Here is a 6,087-nt window from a genome sequence, read left to right on the forward strand (position 1 = left end):
AAATGCCAGAGAATGGAGTGTTTTGTTGGTGGGACAGCGTGGAAGCCAGTGTCACTGGATTTGAAGAGTATGTGTTGGGGAGTAAAATGTAAGAAGACTGAAAAGGCAGGAGGGACATAGGTTATAAAGGGCTTTGGAATGCCAAGTAGATCATTTTATATTGATCCTGGAGGCAGTAGGGAGCCACTGGAGTTACTGAATGTGTGTGTGAGGGAGGGCATGACATGATTGGACCTATGCTTTAGGAAAATCACTTTAGTGACTGAATGGTGATGGACTGGAGTGGGGAGGGACTTTTGGAAGGCAGACCCACCAGTAGGCTGTTGAAATAATCCAGATTAGTTTGACTGTTTTATAAATTGAGTTCTCCTAATGTGTAAGCACTTTTACATCTACAGGGTATTCTTTCTTTTGTTTTACAATATTGCCATTTATATAACCCAGACAGATATGTGATTCCACTAGCTCTCCTTTATTTGTAACAAACTGGGTTAGGTGCACAATAAAATTTTTGATATCTCAAACCAACATGCCCCAAAAGCAGGACAGAAAGGAGATAGGAAGGAAAACATTGGCTTGGACTTGCAAAGTGAATGAGCTCCTTTAGTATCACCTCAGCCCACTGTAGGGGATGAAGGGGGAAGGTATGCATTAAAGGTCATGCAAGAGGTAGCACGTAATGAATTATTTTTTTAACTCATTAATTGTACCCCTGTGATCTGAAGGCATTAATTCATCTCTCCAAGTGCAATTTTCATCTCTCCATTAAAAAAAGAACAAATCTAGGAAAATATCATAGTAATATGATTTAATTTTTGGTGTTATTATCTAATTTTTTAACCTTTTTTTTTTTTGGTTAAGCAATGGGGTTAAGTGACTTGCCCAGCGTCACACAGCTGGTAAGTGTTATGTGTCTGAAGCCGGATTTGAACTCAGGTCCTCCTGAATCCAGGCCAGTGCTCTATCCACTGTGCCACCTAGCTGCCACCTTTAACCTCTGTTTTTATAAAGTTCAGTTTTATCATTTTATTTTGATGGGGTAGAGATGGAAAATGGCCTGAGGATAAGTTTCTATCCTGCTATTATTCTCTTATTTTTTAATGTCTCTTATTTTTTAATGGACTGTTGAACAGGTGGATAAAAATGGCTGACTTTTTTAATTGAGTAAGAGTATTGGGATCCAAACTCATGCTTTGTAGATTCACTTAAAGCATCTTTCGAACAATGCCCGTATCTGACAGACTGATAGGGATGAAGAGTGGTTGGTCCTGTTCCTATATGTTTTCATTTCTTCTTATAAGTCTCTATATTTTGAAAGTATCTGTATATTTCAGTCCATATAGTTTGAATTTGGAACAGATGAGTATTTGGTATGGTAACCTCTATTAAAAACATTGATCTTAAATTTTTATCTCTAGGAGGTCAGGGGCTGCAGTTCTGTCTGTAATGATGCTTTGGTTCTAATGTAATTTAATTATAGAATTCTCAAGGATATTTCTTGTTTTGTATTTGTAATAAGGGTATTTGCTGTCTGTTCATTTATAAAAGAGAGCAAGCTTCTTGTATATAATTCTAGCTATCTGATCATGTTTATCCAGGTGTCTAATAGATACTAAAATTTTGTCGCCTGCAATGATATATTTCACAGATTCCTTCATTTCTTTGCATGATCTGTATCAATTAATATGTATAGCTTCCTGAAGGATAACTCTTCTATAACTTCTGGTGGCAATGACCTGGTCCTGAATTGCCATTAGTGAATTCTCCATTTTAAAACATAAAACAGCACAACAGCCATTTATTGTGTGTTTCTTAGTAAACAAATTATACATCAAGTTCAGGTAGATGTTGCTCAGGGAGGGCCTTTGGATTCCACTCTTATATCTTTATTATTTAATAGCCTTCTCTTAGAGCCAAGCCATTTATGGTTATATTCAACCAATCCAATGGTGTATACCCATTATCTTTCTTTACTGTTGCTCAATGAAGTGATATTTGCTTGTTCTAGGAATATTTTCTTTATAGGTTTCTGAATTATTTATCATATATTTTATGCCAATCTTTAAAGCTTCCTTAGGCTAGTGGACACTATATTTACCCCCTCCTCTGCCCATTGAGAGAGCAAGAAATACAAAACCCATTACAAATATGAAATTGTGCAAAATGAATTTCTGCTTTGGCCATGTTCTGAGGGGGAAAAAAAGGAAGAAAAAGAAAGAGGTATGAAATATGCTTCAGTGTGCACTCTGAGTCCATCAGTTCTGTATCTGAAAGTAGATAGCATTTTTCATCATGAGTTCTTTGGAATTGTGATGGGTCATTGTGTTGATCAGAGTAACTAAGTCTTTTATAATTAATTATCTTCACAATATTGCTGTTATTGTATAAATTGTTCTCCTGGTTCTGCTTACTTTACTTTGTTTGAGTTCATACATCGCTTTGCTTATTTCTTACAGCACAGTAGTATTCTATCACAATCATGTACCATAACTTGTTCAGCCACTTCCCAATTGATGGGTATCTCCTTAGTTTCCAGTTCTTTGCTATGACAAAAAGAGCTATTGTAAATATTTTTGTACACATGGGTCCTTTACCTCTTTCTTCAATGTCTTCGAGGTATGGAAATAGTAGTGGTATTGAGAGACATTAATTTTTTTTTGGAATTTTTTTTAAAATGAAGATTTGCCTTACTTCCCCCACCATTTCACCTGTACTCCCTACCTCAAGACTTTTATTACAAATATGTATAGTCAACCAGAAAAAATGCCCATGGCATGTCCAAAAGAAATTATTACTTAATCTGTATTCTGAACCCATCACCTCTCTATCAAGAAGTGAGTAACTTGTTTCATCATGAGACTTCTGGAATCATGGTTGGTCATTGTGACTATCAAGTTCTAAGTCTTTCAAAGTTGATCATCTTTACTATGTGTTATTATTGAGTGAATACTCTTTTGGTTCTGCTCACCTCACTTTGCATCATTTCTTACAAGTCTTCCCAGGTTTCTCTGAAACCATCCCTTTTATCATTTTTTTAAATAGCACAACAGTGTTGCATCACATTTATATACCCTAACTTGTTCAGCCATTCCTTAATTAATGGGCACCCCCTTAGCTTCCAATTTGTTGCCACGACAAACAGAGTTTCTATAAATATTTTTGTACGTATGAGTCTTTTTTCTCTTTCTTTGATCTCTTTAGGGAATAGACACAGTAGTGGTATCACTGGGTCAGAGGGTATGCACAGCTTAATAGCTTTTTTGGGCATAGTTCCAAATTGCTTTCCAGAATGGCTGAACCAGTTCACAGCTCCACCAACAGTGCATTAATGTAACTTTGTCCCACAGCCCCTCTAGCATTTGTCAGTTTTCTTTTTTGTTAACTTCCTTTCTGAGGGGTATGAGGGAGAACATTAGAGTTTTCATTAATATTGTATGGGTTTTTTGCTAGGATACTTTCCATATCTCTTATGGTTCATTTTACAGTTCAGAAAGTATGCATTAAGGCTAGTGTTTCCTAGATGTTAATTTCTTTAAATGTGTACTTTTCATTCAGGTTTGATTTCTGTATACCATAAGACTCTTAATGTATTTAGCTACAACTTTTTTTTTAATGTCTTTATGTTAGATTTGTTTGCTTCAAGGACATCATTGTATTTATTTGTAGGTGTTGCCTTCATCCATTGGTTAATTGTGACCTTTGGATTCAAGCTTGAAGCTTTTGGTCTCTATCTTGGCATATATTAGGAATTATATACTTATCAAGTCCAAATGATATTTTGATAACATTAAAGAAAGATTCCAGGAGGTGAAAGAGATGTTTAATACATATTTAGGTAGAGTCATATAGCTTGATGTCATCCACGTATATCAAGTGATCAATAAGATGTTTTGGTTTATGGTCAATTAGATGCTTTGGATCAGACGTGTTCTCTCATTATTTTGACTTCTTATAGGATTTTGTACTTATGCAGTTACATACCATTTTGTATAGTTGTTGTTTTTGTATATCATCCTTTCTACCAGATTGTTAGCTTCTTGAGGACAAGGTCCATCCCTTTATTTATCTCTGTCTCCCCTTTTGCTTAGCAAAATAATTTATCTTGCATGTAATAGGTGCTTTAAAATGTGGTTTAAATGGATAAATGAACTAATTTTGATTAAAAAGTGGTGACCTCATTTAGCTTTATTAGAATAGCAAATGTGCACCATACAAGAAAGGTCATGATTCTCTGGAGACCTCATAGAAAACTAGGTTTTAAGCAAGAGATACTATATGAGGGAAGCTTTTCTTACTGGGAGGGTATCAACTAATGACAATCATACTGAATGTTCTTGGAAGCTACAGTCAATAAGAAGAAAAATAGTGGTCTATTATGACTTGTTTTGAGGACTGGCCAACCCTTAAGGTAGCGCCTTTCAGGGACTGCCTTCAGGAAAACTTTGGCTGTTCCTTCTGTGGGTATTGAAAAGCCTGTTGCTAGAGCATCAGGAGCAATTGTTTCCCAGAGATTTTGGTTTTGTTTTGACCATGTGAAGAGTGGTTTGGTCTGTTTATGGTGCTCCTGGAAAGGCCATCAAAATTTGGAATCTTTGAATTGCTCACTTTTAGTTAGAGTGTTGCCCACTGAATAGGGTTGAGACATTTAATCATCTAAATAATTAAAAGTCCAACTACAAACTAAATATTTACTGGCACAATATGATTCAATATTTGATGGGGGTAGTTGATGAGATTGGGAAGAAATTGTTAGGAATCTATGGAATTAGACTGGGGCAATGGTACTGAATAGGAGATTAGTGCATGGTGGGTGTTGTGCCCAGTTCAGCCATCTATATGTTATGTTTGTTGCAATAGAAGAATTGCCACCTGGAGCCCCATAGCGTTCCTTTATGCACTTTATGAACAGATTTGAAACCATTAAAATTAATTTGGAGGCAGTATGGCATAATAGATAAAGAGTTGACCTTGGGGTCAGGAATATTGGGGTGCAAGTCCTGCCACTGACACACTGGCTTTGTGACCCAGAACATGTTACCTTGCCCCTTAGTGTACCAGGTATCTCTCTAAGACTGTAAGCTGCAGAGAGGATGTTGAAGGAAGGTTCTTACCAGGAGCTCTCTATACCAGAAGTGCCATACTCAATACTGGGCAGCCGGCAGCACTCCCAAGTGTGTCCTGAACCAGATTAACATGTAATTTGGAAATGCTTAACAAAAGAAATAAAAATACAGTATAATATAGATAATATTAGTTTGTGACTTTCTAAGACACTTTGAGTTTGACAGCACTGTCTTGCACCAGTTAAATCACTGGCCCAGTCAGAAAAAGAATTTCTTTCTTACAGTGAAAATTTGTTTAAATGTCTCTGTATAAAACATTAATGAGGAGAACAGAACAGCAATGCAGGCCGGTCTATTAAACTTCAATATTTGAATGACTCATGATTTCGTTGTTGTGAGCACTCCTTCTGCTGATGTAGATTCAGTTCTCTCAGAACCTTTAGAAGAGCGGTTTCATGAGATGCTATGGTCCTTCACCCTCCAAAATCCATCATCTGATAGAGGATTTTTAAAAATTTAAATGGCTGATGCAAAACTCAATTGAATCCAATTCAGCAAACACTTATTAAGCCCTGCTATGTATAAGACATTCTACTAGGCTCTGACCATATGGAGACAACAGTAAAGCAGACACTGTCCTCAAGGAGCTGCTGTTGTACTAGGGGGAGCAGAACTGGGACTGTACTTGAAGTTTTCTTGTCTTGTTAACAGGTCAAAGTTAGTACTTTGCTTATAGCCTTTCAGGACCTAGGTCAACTCTGCATTTCAGTGAGGTATCATAGTGAGACTTTGGTAGAAGTGTCATCATTTATGTAATTTGTAATCTAAAAGTGGGCAGCTAGCTAGGTGGAGCAGTGAATAGAGCACTGGGCTTAGAACCAGGAAGACTCATCTTCATGAGTTCAAATCTGGCCTTGTACGCTTACCCACTGTGTGACCCTGGGCAAGTCATTTACCCCTGTTTGCCTTAGTTTCTTCATCTGTAAAATGAGCAGGAGAAGGTAATGGCAAGCCACTCCAGTGT

This window comes from Vombatus ursinus, unplaced genomic scaffold (genome assembly GCF_900497805.2).
Source record: "Vombatus ursinus unplaced genomic scaffold, bare-nosed wombat genome assembly UNPS02014832.1, whole genome shotgun sequence".
NCBI classification, from domain to species: Eukaryota; Metazoa; Chordata; class Mammalia; order Diprotodontia; family Vombatidae; genus Vombatus; species Vombatus ursinus.